At 33.0% G+C, this 16,606-nt stretch overlaps 1 pseudogene; it reads right to left on the reverse strand.

The window, feature by feature from the left end:
• Window positions 1-1,590: 1,590 nt before the first annotated feature.
• LOC125189801 lies at window positions 1,591-5,056 on the reverse strand (annotated as a pseudogene).
• Window positions 5,057-16,606: the final 11,550 nt, after the last annotated feature.

The raw sequence follows: 16,606 nt of genomic DNA on the forward strand, positions 1-16,606 counted from the left end.
CCTATTTAATATCCATTTTTCTTTCTCTCTCTATTTTAATACTTACACCTACATTTTCTCTCTCCATTCAAATACATTAACCAATAAATCCTAAAATCCCGTGCCGGCTAAGAAATATGTCATCTTAGCCGGGACGGAGGGAGTAGTAACTATTTTGAATTCTAATAATTTAGTTTTGATATGAGAGGAATTTGAATTGGAATTGGAATTGGAATTTATTTCCAGATCTAAATATTTTGCTGCATCAGATTTAGATATAAGAATGGAGCATTAAATGCTTATTGCCATCTTACGGATACATCGACAAACCAGCTTAAATCTGACACAATAAATACAAAATAACCGAATACGGAATCTATGTTTGGTTACGCGGACAATTAACGCGTTCACACAACACAACTAAAATATGAAATGAGTTTGAACCTACTCAGCAATTCAAAATTAGGGAATAAGTTATACAAAAATGCATAAACGCATCAAATAGCCGATTACCGTTAGAGCTCTAGAAACCGAAGAAACCCTTATGGCATATACGACAAAAAAAACTCAATGGCATTAACTGGAACAAGATTAAACAAAGAGAATTTAACAAAAATCTACCCAAAATTCACAGTGAACAAAACATAAAGGTGTGAAACAAGTGTAGGTATATTTATACTAGTTTTTCTCACGTGCGATGCATGGACTTATGTCGATGGCCTAATACACCCTCCATAATTTCACTTCCACATTTTACTCTTGTTACTATTGAATTGCAAATCAAAGATGCCAATCAAATTTATTTGCGGACTATCTTATGTAGTTTTTCTTTTAATGGAGTAATTAATAGTATCATTTTCCATCATTTACCCATAATTTATTAACTTCATACTCCCCCGTCCCACTACTATTACATCACATTTGGATGATTGAACATCTCTTTGAATAATGTAAGTTTATACTACATCACTATGTATTAATCCATATATACATATGAATTTTCGAAGTGAATGTGATTGTGTATAATATTTTGTGTTTGTGAAATATAAATAGAAATAAATTTTTTGAAAACTTATTTAATTGAAAAATAATGTGTAGGTATATTAATTTTTTAGGGAGTTAATTAAAAAGTTTAAATTCCAGAACAATTTACCCTAAACCCATACCGAAAGCAACTAAAAGTAGAAAAAAAAAAATCCACAACCTTACATAAGACTGTGTTTATGATCAACGCTCAATCACCTCAATCACCCACTTTTTTAAATATTTAATTAATATCTCTCTTAACCACTCAACCAAATCCAACAAGACAACCACCTACTTTTTTAATATTTAATTAATTTCTATATACTTCACGTCATCTTCCACTTCCCAATATTCATCCAGTCCAATCTTACCTTTTTTTTATGGTTTATCAATATCACCCAACTGCACCATTATATACTCTCTCCATTCCATAAAAATAAGGATATTTTCTTTTTTTCATCCGTCCCATAAAAATATCTCATTTTCATTTATAAAATGATCTCTCACAATATTTACCCTTATACATCAATTTATTTACAATTTATTCAATTAGCATGCTCGCGGACTATTCCATTCATTCCCTGCCGAAACACGCATCTTCTCATGCAAACATTCAACTAAGTAGTGCAAAAAGTTACCAAATCCAAGTGACAAAAACTAGTCTATCACTCCTCCATGCTTGCCTCAATCAGCTCTGCTCACCGTCTCGTGTGCCTCCCCAGACGACACCGTCTGATCCCCACTGTGGCTCCCTCCTCGGAAGGCGCACCGGTCTCATCTAAAGGAACTAGGATGTTTCTAGCTGAGTATAAGAGCTATCTACAAGTGACACCCTCACGAGCATGATCGTATAGAAAAGATGTCTCGGAATAGCAGAGGTCATTCGATTGGTGCTGATATGTGATTTCAGGACCTACAAAATAACATTTGGCAGGTCAGAGGATCTCCTTTCATATATCATTGAGGGAACAATACAGAGTCTGTACCTTTTTCAACCACGTCCGAGCAAAAAGGGGTTGCTGCTATGGTCCGCCACAAGGCTAAGGATTGAGCTTTTGCCTTTGACATTCTCCAATAAGAGAACCAATGTCAAGCTGATTAGGCTCAGCGTACTTCGTCTTCCTCCCCCTCCTTTTCTTTGTCTTCACAAGATCTTCTCTCAAAAATATGCCATGACCAAACAATATATAAGATAAGAGCTCGTTTGGTATACGAAATTGGAATTATATATCCGAGGAATTGAATTTGAAGAAATTGAATTATAATTCAGTTTCAAATCCTTTGTTGGTAAAAATGATATAATTGACATGAAAATGAAGTTGAAGAAAGTATGTAGTGTGTGTGTGCAATGTTTGTGTGTGTAGTATTTGTGCGCAATTGTGTGCCTGTGTGTGCTATGTTTATGTACCCTGCCCAAATTTATAGTAATTATTTTGAATTCTTATTATTTAGTTTTGATATGAAATTTAAATTGTTGGTATGAGAGGAATTGGAGTTGAAATTTAATTCCAAATCCAAATATTTTCTGTTACCAAACATCGGATTTAGATTTTAAGATTCCAATTCAACAATTTCTATGCCGAATACTATAATGCATTTGTAGAATAGTTGAGGGAAATAAGTATCTTACCATTGGTGCTTCGTGTCGCAGAAGCACTCATATCCATGAGCCAGAGTGCTGCACGTACAACATCATCGTCGTTTGCTCTCACAATGTGTACCTTTAACTTGCAAGGCGCAGTCAGATGGAAAAACAATATATCTCCTTTCAGCAGCTTGTGCGCTATGGAAAAGCCTTTCCATCCAGCACTCAACCCGTGCTTATCGAGAAGGTAAGATGTATTGTACTCATTTCCCCATTCATCCACCAACTCGATCGTTGTATCATGTTGGGGCAAATATTTATTACAAAAATCCATCGGTGGATGCTGTCATAATAAGAAGCAATGTTAGCCCACCAACGTTTCTAACATGTCATAGATACATGAAAACATTTACCAGCCAATATCCTTGTTTAACATTTGATGGGCCCATATACTTCACAAAATGAGGTAGTTGGTTTTCCAAACGTTCATACACTCTTTCTGCTCGCTCTACTACGGCATGCTGAGTTTCGCTATCATCATATTGGTCGGCGAACCCTGTCCTCTTTCGTGCAATGCTGCTTTAAATTTCACATCACACAAATCAACTTTTGTTTCACCTCCAAGCGAAAATACATGATGATTGGACAGAAAATAAATAGTTCACCTTGTTGATTTCTTGGGACAGTCTTCTGCCTGTTCGAAAATTTGAAAATTATCATCAGCTCATGATTTACCATTTAAAGAAACAGAAACATTTTCGATATATGCATTGTTTGCTTTTGATTTAATAGTAAATTAATACATTTATCACCATCTTTGTGCAATCGCTATTGCACAAAGTTGTCAAATATAGCATAAGTTACCTAAATGTTCTACTCCCTCCGTATTTTAAAAATAACAACTCTTTACATTTTAGTCTGTTCCTTAAAAATAGCAACTTTCAATGTTTCTATTTTAAGAAATCTTTACACCCCTATACATCAATTTATTCACCACTTATACCACTAAGGACTCATTTGATAAAAAAAGATGGGATATGAGAAGATATGTAAAATAAGATAAGAAATACGGGCTTCATGTCAAGATATGCAAAGATATAGCAATTTTTTTTGTTGTTGTTTGATAGAACAAAAATTATCTAAATTTGTATTGTATATTAAATAACATGGCTTAACTTGACAAATTGGTGGGTTACATAAACATGGTTAAAGTTATAATTTTGGTAAGATTGGATAGGGTCCTTGTCTTATATTGAGCTTTGAGTTAAGCTTAACTATGATATCAAACAATTAGAAATGTCCATAAATAATTCCCTATCTTGGTATTACTAACTTATCAAACACGCTCTAATAAAGTGGACCCAACACTCAACTAACATTAATTCCATTACTTTTATCCCTGCCTCTCTCTTACTTTAACAATTTTTCTCTCCCTCTTTCTTACTTTACTAATTTTTCTCTCCTCTCTCTTACTTTACCAAGTTATGCATTAAAATCCGTGTCGTTTAAAATATTTCTATTTTTAAAAAATGGAGGGAGTATTAAAAAATACAAACAACTCACTAGAAATTGTCTTCATTACTTTGGGAACTACTCTCGCTATCCCAAGATAGTTGATGGGTTTCTTTATCGTAGGATTTAAAAAAATTGATATTAAATCTTAAGTGGAGATAGAATAAAGTAGGAAGAAAAGAAAGAAAAAGAGAGCATAGAAATTAGAGCATTAAATGCTTATTGCCATCATACAGATACATCGGCAAACCAGCTTAAATCCGACCTGACACAATAAATACAAAGTAACTGAATACAGAATCTATGCCGGGTTATGCGGACAATTAACTCGTTCACACAACTAAAATGTGAAATGAGTTTGAACACACTCAGCAATTCAAAATCAGGGAAAAATCGAATCTAGTTATACGAAAACGAATAAACGCTTCAAATCGCCGATTACCATTAGACCTTTAGAAACCCTTATGGCATATACGGCAAAAGAAAACTCAATAGCATTAACTGGAACAAGATTAAATAAATATTATTAACAAAAGAAAATCTTAAATTCTCACTTGTATATTTTCAAATTTGAGCTTTCTTGTGACGCCCTTTCCCTTGTCATCTACTTGCACTACATTCTTCCTCCTCCTCCTCTTCTTTTGCTATAAGCACAAAATGTATCAAATTAACATGAAAAGGCTATCTAACTGTTAAATTGATATATGCAAACTATTGGGTTTACCGCAGCGAAAGATACGGAAAACAAACAGTTCCTTACGGATCTATTTAGGTGACTATGTGATTAATACCAATTTTCATGCAATTAATCTAGATCTATAGAAAACATATCAAAATACACCTAAACATGCTATTTGATGTAGATTTGATTGTTACCTCTTTATCCACCGAAGGATTGACGTTGCTAGCAACACCTCCTGGCAATTCATGATTTCTCGACCACAAATCTTCCATTCTATTCTCACGTCCTTGATTATTCATCCGTGTGGGATCTAGGAAGTCTAATACAAAACATGACATTGTCTTGTCCTAAGCCTATGAATTAGGATAGAATAAGAACAATAACCACAAACCCTAATCTCCCTAGAGCAAGGCATGAAAATCGATGCAATAGGGAGAGAGAAGCCAGTGACGGCGGTTAGGGTTTTGTGAGAGGAGTGTAGTGTGTATTGGGTGCTAGGGTTTCCACATCTCTTCACTATTTATAAAAACACTTGTTGGGGTAGAATGGGGATCTATGGAGTGAATTAGATGTTGGGCTCACCCATTAGATAAATATCTAATTAAATCAATTAACCCATGATTTAATATATTATCCAATGGAATATTGTTTTGTTCCACTAAAGAATAATATTGCACGTCCATCTAAATCACCAAATTAAGAAGAATTTGGGTTCCATTTTATTTTATAATATTTCCCGCGTTTAAGATTAACTCAATCCATCAATTTAATTCTTTGTCTGCTATGTTACTTGAATTAAATTAATTCTCCAAAGAGTTTTTCTAGTTTGAAACTTTATTTATTATTCATGGAATAAAATTCCAACTGCCCAGATTTCTGAATAATAAATTCATTTTTCAAACACCTCTTGGGGATGAAATCATACCACACTGAGCACGCGAATTCTATGAAATAATATTCCAATATTTTCATATTATTCAATTACTACCACCCAAGATATCATGTTTGAGTTGCGAAAAACTCTCCCATATTGATAAGTCAAAGTGACATCTAATTAAATAAACAATATTAATAATATTTTCATAGACTAGGAAATACTAAAATTTCTGAAATATACTCATTCAGTGGATAGCAATAAAGTATATTTCGTATTAGATATTTTCAGTGCTTTACCACACTAGTGTTATTAATCTGTTCTTAGGTAAGAGAGAATTATCACAAACACTACAACCATACCAATAGGTAGCCAAAACCTATCTAGGTTGTGAACTTGTTTTTCTTCTTACTAGATCTGGTCAAGTCACCTACCGGCGAACCCATGAGAAATCATCAGATTCCCCTATTTAAACCTTCTTAGTAAGAAGTCTTAGACTTGTTTATTATATTTCAATAATAAACCATTATATTATACTCCCTCCGTCCCACTATAGGAGTCTCGGTCAATTTTGCACACCCATTTTATAAAAATCATAATAAATAGTTCAAGTGGAGAAATGGTAAAGTAAGAAAGAGAATAATGTTGAGAAGAGTCTTCTTTACATTATTCTCTCTCTTATTACTATTTCTCCACTTTCACTATTTATTATGATTTTCACAAAACGGATGTGCAAAAGTGACTGGGACTCCTAAAGTGGGACGGAGGGAGTATTATTTATTCTCATAATTAGATAAACAGGTGGATGTGGCATTTATTGTATACATGCACAAGCTGACTGTACAAAGGCATGTACGCTCGAAGCATCTTTTAGTATACAAACCCCAGCATAATCTCCCACTTATACGAATGCTTTCGAGTATACCAACCGCTTTATTGGCCTTGTGCTACACATTGACACACACATTTTCTCTTTGTTTATGTACTCAAACTATAATTTTATAAAAGAAACTACCAATATAATTTGCTAGAGCACACAAAAACGAAAATACAAACTTGTTATTTATATCCTTAATTCTTACGTAGGAGCAAGTTTATTTGTTTAAGATATTGCTAGGTCCTTTGATCCAGTGGAATAATTTTATATGCCTTTCTCAAGTGCACTTATACATATTCCTCTATCAAAATCCAATAGTCTTGATCCTTTTGAATTTCTACTAATTAAAAGTATAATACTTATAGCAACATAAAGTTTTAATCATGTCGAATATGATTTCTAAAACTTTAATTGTATAATCCCAATTTAACTTGGTATTATCCTTGCTATATAAATTGTGATAAGAATATATGTATGAACATAATTATTTCACCACAATGACTAATTTGGAAATTAGTCCTTATAACAAAATAAAACTGAATGATTGCATCCTTTGTTTTATAGTCATAAATTCCAAGAGTTCATAATTTAATCATTGTTGTGACTTCTAACTTGAAATACTTTCTTTGGAAATTCAAAGTATTTCTAATTTTAATAGTTAAATGGAAAACTTTTAATTTTATTAGAGTTCTGAAAGTTGTGTAAATCATCACTTCTTTAATTATAGGGTGTGAGCCCTTTTAACTCTATCAAACATTATCTAATTACATTTATGAATATTCTATGAGACAAAATTTAGCTCCCACTTTTAAAAAGTAGAAAATTAGAAGTCTTAATATTCTTTAAGCTATTAAAACAAATTAAAAAGAGCTTGGAGTTAAATTCATCATAGTTTAATAAAATGAGCTATGAAGCTCTTATTGAACTCTTAGAATTAAAATTTTTTCTTAAGAAAAGCTCCCACTATTTTAATTATCACTTTCACAACAAAATAAATAATCACCAAATTTTCAAATAGTTAACTCTTGGCTTGGAACATTAAAATAAATTTAATGTGCACAATATATTTACCATACAAGACTTTCTAGTATTTAAAATAAATACTTTTCTTGTGAATAGTTGAATTAATTTACTTGTCTTGTGATTAATTATAGTGATTATTTTTCTTGTTATCCTCATTTAAAGGATTAAAGAAACTTAATAATCAACAAACTTAGAAGTAAAACTTCTTAATAATTGAATCAACAAGAATAACCACAAGTAAACATTTTGATATTAAATTTTGTTTCATTCGATGTCATGGGTATTTGAATAATCAAAATTCATTTTTCCAATAATGCAAGCATTATAAAACAACATTGATATTCCAAAATAGTACTCCAATTGGCAATCTAGGAATACAAATTCCAAACCAATAATCCAATTTGACATCAAAAACAATATCCAAAAATATCAAAACCCAAAATTCAACAATTGTAAATATAAGCAAAATAAACTCCCACTTGTTCAAAAACACAAAATTGTTCTCAAAATGGTCTGACTTGAATATAGTTCTTCCCTTGCGAACCGGGAAAAACCTTTTTCTTTTCAATACAAAGGTCACAGTTTTCCCTTGAACACTCTGCCATGTCAAACTCGCGTCCTAGGTCAGAAGAGTTATTCACCACAGAACCGTTCTTCTTCCTTATCTCAGCTTGCGCACTCGTAAGCTTGTTATAAAGCTCCAGAATTGAAATTGATTTGTCACTAAACACAACTTCATTTTTTACTTCATTGGAGTAGCTTTCTGAAAGACCATCAAGGATCATTATTTGTTGGTTTCTGGGTCAATTCCCCCCCCCCGCCCGCGACAAGAGAAGTTCGTGAAAATAGCCATGCATGACGAGGACATAATTGCCCACGTCTTGGCCATCTTTCAATACTTCCTCAAACACTTTACCGCAAGTCCAGCTCTACCCTTGGAGGACACTTCTTCAAGCCACTTACGTTTGTTGATCAACGGCCTATTGGGTTCGTCAAACCTCTCAAGCGCATTGCCAATCGTGGCCAACGGAAAACCCTTGACATGACAATCCGCGGTATGCCATTGAGCATGAAATTCCTTGTCCTCATTAGGCAGATGGTACGTAGAAGGACGATTCTCATTGAGAATAAACTTCAAATCACTGACCAAGAGGTCAACATCGATTTTACTTTTCCACTCCTTATATAATTTAGAATCATGCTTCCTTGAACTATGTAATGCATAATAAATGTCCCAAGTCGTAAGCACATTTCATTCAAGATGAGAACAAACACCAATAATATAAACATGTAAAACATCATTGAATTGCAAATAACCACAAAACAATCCATCCATTTTACATTCACAAAAATCAAGCACAAACGGTCTTCAACTAGGAAGCGATGTCATATTCATGCAAGAAATTCATTAGGTTTACTAGCCACAATATCGACAGAGAATGGCATGGCTGACTAATATTGCTAAAGCATTTTAACCATAAAATTAAGCACTAAGGATTCCTTACTTGTGCGTGAACTCCTCTAAAGAAAGGTTGAACCAGACAAGCATGTCCTCCTATAGCTCTCTCCAATCATTATTAAAATACAAGTCCTTATAATTTCGCAACAATATTGCTCCGGTAAAGACCAGCTGTGATATTACTGAAAAACTAATTTTACGATTTTAATAACCTTTATCTAGAGAAATCTAAACATACGAACTAGTAATGTTCCTCCTGTAAAAACAGATCGGTCACTACTTCATACTTAGATCAATTTTATGGAAGCCATATACAAACATCTTGTAATTATCGCTTCATATTTTCGAGTTTGTGATTTTAACAGTTTAATTATCACTTAAGTAGACCAGACAGACATCCACATACAAAGGATAACTAAACATATACTAGCTATGCATGCAAGTTTCTAAGGCATTGAAAGCACATTAATCATAGCATGGAACAAGTACATAGGCGATACTTGAGTTAAACTAGATTTTAACAAATAAAATCACAACTCAAACAATTATATATCCATCAATCATCATTATAACATGTAAACACACTTACAAGTAGTTCACATAACAATAATGACGAAACTTGATTATTTAATTTAGCATCTAATATAAATAGAATTAAAATTCTACCTTCACATGAACAAGATTATTTAGACCAAAGGTCTAATCTTAAATAAACATTCATTATTAATTAAAACAATGTATTTTGATTATTAGTACCTTTTAATATACCTAGGATTTACTTAGATAGAAATAATCCATCATTATCCTAAAATTAATGTCATGGTGTATATCATAAAAGATTAGCTAAGTCTTAATTTAAAATGCTTACATGGATATATAAATCCGTATATATCCAATTAAGACTAAATCTATTTACAAACACCAATTAAATTCGAGGATTAAAATTCTCATAGCTTTCATAAAATCGCATGATAAGAAGAATTTTATTACATCTTTAATTTATAATGATGTTCTCTAGATGAAATAATATTCACCTTCATCAAAGATTAAAGACTAAATTCAGCTTAAACAATTAATTAAGGATTTTAATAGCAAATTAATGCAACGTGATTTTCTCATATCTTCAATTTAAATTTGATGTTATCTAGATGAAATAAATTCACCTTCATCAGAATTAAATATAAAATTCAAAATTTAAATATAGGAATTGAATTAAAATCCAATTAATTATTTCAAACTTTAATAATTGAGGATTTTAGTGGCATGTTATTGCCGAATGCTTTAATTAAATTGATGTTTTTTAGGTGAAATAAAATTCATTCTCATCAAACTAAAGACAAAATTCAAATTTTAATCTAGGAATTGAATTCCAAGTAAAATCATCCAATTATTAATATGTGTTTTTTGAAACTTTAAGGTTTTAAACAATTGAAAAACTTATGTCTTTTTCCAAGGTATATTTCTAGGAAATAATTCCACAATACACCATTTAAAATAAAGACATTTTCAATTAAGCCTTAAAATAAAACATGAAAGCATATTGAGAAAATATTCTTTAAAATTCCTTCCGATTATGGAAATGCCAAAAATTAGATCAATCAAACTTAATTGAATGATCTCATGTTAATTATTTCGCAACCCAATATTCCTGATATCTTGGGTACTAAATTAATAACTACTCCCTCCGTCCCGGTTAAGATAACACATTTCTTAGCCGACACGGGGTTTTAGGAGTTATTGGTTAATATATTTCATTGGAGAGAGAAAATGTGGGTGTAAGTATTATTTAGAAAGAAAAATGAATATTTAATTAGGAGTGAGAAAAAGTGATTGGGTGTGTTAATTGGAGAGAGAAAGTTACCAAAAAATGAAATGTGTCATCTTAAATGGGACGGAGGGAGTAGTACGGTGTCAATTTTATTATTACATTGAATCGTGTGCTTTCGCAGTTTGACTATATCCCTAAGAGGTGTTCGAGAAAAGTTCTATTATTCGAAAATCAGGCTGGTTTGGATTTAATCCAAGAATAATAGTAAAGCAAAGTATATTATTTAATATACATCTCGTACTAGACAAACTCTTGGAAACAAAAAAAGATTTTAATTAATTTAAAGTCCATAACAGACTACAAATTAATTAATAGATATAGAGTCTTAAACACGAAAAATAATATTTTAAAGAGGTTAACCGGGATTGCTTGTATTCACAAATTGGATGGACGGTTAATATTTCTTCTATAGTGGCACAAGAAATATTCCATTGGTCTTATATTAAATTATAGGTTATAATTTAATTAGTAAATGAAAAGGTCCAGATGGGGAGGCCCAATCCAAGCCCCATAGATTCCTAACCTAGCCCATCACAAACTCTATAAATAGGGATAAAGGAGGTTTGACATACTACATTACACAAAACCTAAACCTAGCCTCCAAACTAGCAAATTTCGAGCTCCTCACTAATAGGAGTTTTCGAAAATTGCAAAGTGTTTACAATTGGTTTTTCTTGTCTTCTCCTTCAAGATCCTTATAATTTGTAATAGATTCATCCCACAAGGAAATTATATCTAGAGTTGGGTGAAGGTTCTACTAGACACACTAGTAGATGGGGGTAGTCACTGTGTGCACAGAAAGAAAATAACAGGTTTCCTAGGTCCAACAAATCCGCTAGATCACACGGTCTAGGAACTTGTTGGTCGTCGGAAAATCCTGGTCGTCGGACACACAGAGCACTCCTTCAAAAAAAACCCTCAACCACTTTACTAAACCTAGCACAGGGAAGTAGGGATCGATCCCACAAAGATGGATGCGTAATAATCATGCTCAAGGATTTGGGGATTGTTTTTGGGTTGGCTGCTGCCACGCATTTTTTTGGGTTGAGGAAATTAAACTTAACTTGGGAATTTTAAATTGCTACGCTAACAGCTAGATCTAGGCGAAACAACAAAGCATGCACGGAGGCTAAATCGAACAAACACTAGATCTAAGAAACTACTCTAATTACCTAGATCCGGGAAACAAACTGACGGTGGGGTCCATAACTGAAAAAGCATTGTACGGACGAAAAGCTGGTAAAACAACTAACTAAGGTACTAACTAACAGCGACATCATCTTCTCCAACCAAATTGTGTAAAAACTCAGAAGAAAACAACATGAGCGAAATCGGAACAGAGCAAACTGGATTTAAACAATTTTGATGAGTAACAATTAAGAACTAAACAGATCTACGGATGCTAGACGAAGTAAAACAGAGACAGCAAGCGGAAAACTCAAAATCCATGCATAACTCGACTTCCCCTGTTCAGATCCAACCTCGAACGCTAAATCCACTCCGGATCCAAGCGTCCGACACAAACTCCAGCCCAAAGAAACATTTCATAACTTCCGATTTAACCAACAACCTTCGATCATCAACAACACTGCAGATCTACAACCAAATTCCCAGATCGAGTACCAGAGCAACAAAAAAAAGAGATCAACATGTAACTTGCCGAAATAAAGACTCTCAACAGCAGGATCAACGTAAATCAACTTGAAATAACACAAATAATACGAAAACTAAAAGAAGTGCATAGATAGTCAGTAACATCAACAGCCAAATCGACTTCCAAAAGTGAAGTTCGAACGTAAAGAGTGCAAAACCAACTGAAAATAAAGAGATTGTACCTTCGCCCTCACGCGGACGGTGTTACGACTGAAACTTTCTGAAGAAATTACCCCTTGAAACCGAAACTACCCCAGATCTCCCATTTCCCAAGTGTGTGTTGTGTGTGAGCTAAGAGTGAGCGAAAAGAGTGATGTCTTGTGTGTTGCATGCTCCTGTATTTATAGGCGTTGAAGTGGGGCCCAGCGAGGTATAGATAGACTTTGTTGCCCTCAGCTATTGACTCCCTTCTTCAAGCCTTCTTTTTCCTTGGATTCTGCTCATTTCTACTTCGTTCCTTCGCTAGACTATTTCCTCCAGCATCTCCTGGATCTAGCGATTCTGTCACACACCTGGCTTAGAAACCGTGTTAGACCCAGCAACATGTAATGTTTTTTCACTATATAACCGATGCATGAAATTAGCCTTATCATTGGGTCATAGGTTATAAGATCTTTGGTTTTGCAATAAAACTTCAAGATCTACACGTGGAGAAGTAACAATCCACTTCTATTCTTTGGAGAATCACAATTGTAAGATTCAATTTTATAATTTTATAATAAAGTATGTGATAATTTGCGCAATAGCATATTTATATACTCCCTTTGTCCCATTAGAAATGAAACGTTTTCCTTTTTTGGATTGTCCCAATACAAATGAAACGTTTCCTAAAATGGAAACAATACTATCTCTACTTTTTCTTCTCTCTTACTTTACTCTCTCTTCATTAACTCATAAAACAACACTGCATAAAATTTCGTGCCGAAAACCAAATGTTGCATATTTATTGGGACGGAGGGAGTATATTGAAGCATGAAATTGAATTGATCCATATAATCACCTAAGTAGATTCTAATTTGTGAATTTATTTAATTTGCAATTTCCGCTGTAGGAAGTATATAAAAGATATTCCTTCCGTCCACCGTAAGTGGGGCTTATTCCTTTTTGGGTCGTCCCACTATAAATGAGACATTTTTTTATAGCAAAAAAGCAATACTCTATCCCTCTATTACTTTATCCTCTCTCCTACTTTTTCTCTGTACTTTTTTCTCAATCCTACTTTATTATCTCTTTATTAAACCACTAAACATCACTATCTAAAAATTTGTGCTCAAAAGAAATGTGTCATATATGAAGGGACGGAGGGACTATATAAATTTTAAAAAATATATTTATTAACCAATAAGATTTTCTCATCGACTGAATGATTTAATGAGTTGGAAGACCACTTGGTATGTGAGAGTTTAGATCAATTTTATGAAAATAAATTTGAAGAAAGTATGTAGTGTGTGCAGCATGTGTGCAGTACTTGTATGTGTCATTGTGTGCGCATTGTGTGCCTCTGTGCTATATTTATGTACTTCACCCCAATTTTAGAGTAACTATTTTTTGAATTCTAATAATTTAGTTTTGATACGAGAGGAATTGGAATTGGAATTGAAATTAAAGCCAAATCTAAATATTTTGCAGCATCAGATTTAGATTTAAAAATGGAGCATTAAATGCTTATTGTCATCTTACGAATACATCGGCAAACTAGCTTAAATCCGACCTGCCACAATAGATACAAAGTAATCGAATACAGAATCTATGCCAGGTTACGCGGACAATCAACGCATTCGCACAATTAAAATATGGAATGAGTTTGAACCCACTCGGCAATTCATAATTAGGAAATAACCGAATCTAGTTATATGAAAACACATAAACGCTTCAAATCGCCGATTACCCTTAGACCTCCAGAACCGAAGAAACCCTTATGGCATATCAGGCAAAAAAAACTCAATGGCATTAACCGGAACAAGATTAAACAAAGAGAATTTAACAAAACTCTACCCAAAAATTCACCGTCAATAGAACATGAAGGTGTGAAACAAGCGTAGGTATATTTATACTAGTTGTTCTCACTTGTGATGCACGGACTATGTGTGATAATATTTTAACTAAAAAATAAAATATTAAATATACTGTAGATTTGTAAAAGTAGTGTAGGTATATTTATACTAATTGTTTTCACGTGCGATGCACGGACTATATACAACAGTATTTTAACTGTAAAATACTAAACTAAATAGTACTATAGTTCAAATCTGTACAGAAGCAAAAGGAGTGTATTTATAATTATATTAGTTATTCTCACGTGCGATGCACAGACTACATATATGACTGTATTTTAACTATATACTAAATTAAATATTACCATAAGATTAAGTAGAATGAAATATAATTAATGAATACATAATAACTTATTCTTTTTCATAAATAGTCAAAATGTTAATAGAAATGAGTATATTTCAAATTATTCTTTTATACAAATTATATTTTGATAGGAATAGAAACTATTAAAAATAACACAATAATATTATTTATTGATTGTTATTAAAAGTCTAAACTTCAACTCTAAGGCTTTAGCTTTCTCTAGATTATGATTCTAAGACTATATAGACATTAGACAAATAGACACTACTTAATTTTAAAATAAAGAAATTTTTGGCATAAATCTACATGTGATTAAATAAAATTACCCTAGATTTATCCTACGGGCCATAGGCTCTATACTAAATAAAAATATTTATCACAAAACATAATTAATCGGGTTTAATCGGGTATTAGTCGGATACCCTAATACGGGTATCGAGTACCCTAAACCCGAAAAATCCTTACATTAACTACCCAAATCCGTACCCGAACCCATAATTTCGAGTTTCGGGTACCCAAAACCCGTCGGGTATTGGGTCGGGATCAGGTATACCCGAAATCCGCAGACTAAATTTGCATACCTAGCCGTGCACATTGCTCAAGGCTTCTTTGACATTGTTCAAGAATCTGCATGTCTGTTTATATTTACTGTTGGAGCATTTTAAGTCCATTCTAAAACCATTTGGCCAATAAATTAACTTATTACATAATATAATATTATATAATAGGATTGTGATCAATTGAGATTATTTAGGCTAATTGAGAAATGAGATGCAATATCAGCCACTCATTTTTATTAAATGAGTGGTCCAGATTTTGCCATATAATAAATATTTTTAAATTAATTTAATATGAAAGGGCATAATGGTAATTCACATCCATCTCTCCTCTTCTCAAAATTCTTTTTTTTCCCAAATCGCTACCACCAATCGCCCTCCATCTTCATCTTCATCCCTCCAATTTCGCCGACGACAATGGCGATTGCCTTAAGCATCAACCATAAAACAATAGTTGAGCATTAATAGCTCCCACTGCAACAAAAACCTAACTGGATCAAGATCTCTTACTTAGAAGTTGCATTGTCATTTAAGTCATTGTCCTTCTATAAAATAGGTCAATCCAACTCACAAAGCATCTTTTCTCGCTTTAAACAAACTTCAATGACAATTCAGGCTCTCCTATTTCCATATCTAGTCTTTTGTTCAAATGAACTAGGACTTAAGAAAAATGCAGCCTTTATGAATTCGTCATCTATCATGTTACTTTCCTCTAATAGTAACACAACGACTATTATTCTGAAGATTTTCTACTTTTCAGTTAAACCTTCTTATAGTCATTTCTTGTTACTTTAGGCGATGACTTGTGTCAGAAACTATTTGAGTGATCAAAAGATCCTCAAAACATTCTGTCACTCTAGGATATTCCAATCGAATCATCTTGACAGATTCTATTGATATCCATCTTTCATCGTCATTAACCAAGACTTGTCGAGCTACTTAAAGGAAAATAGTTTGACCTTATTCCTCAAAGAACTTGCCAAGTACATGCATAATGCATTCTCGAACATTCTTCGTGGAATTATGCCGAGGAAATGGAGGACATGAATCATTGAGTATAAACTCCAAGCTTTCAGCGATGAGAATTTTATCCATTTTCGTTTCCGGTCTACATAATTTAGGCATTCGAGTTCTCTTTCTTTAAGGATCGCAGACAAATATTAAATGACATAATGAAGATCTGACAAATAAAC

Source organism: Salvia hispanica, chromosome 5 (assembly GCF_023119035.1).
Source record: "Salvia hispanica cultivar TCC Black 2014 chromosome 5, UniMelb_Shisp_WGS_1.0, whole genome shotgun sequence".
Lineage (NCBI taxonomy): Eukaryota > Viridiplantae > Streptophyta > Magnoliopsida > Lamiales > Lamiaceae > Salvia > Salvia hispanica.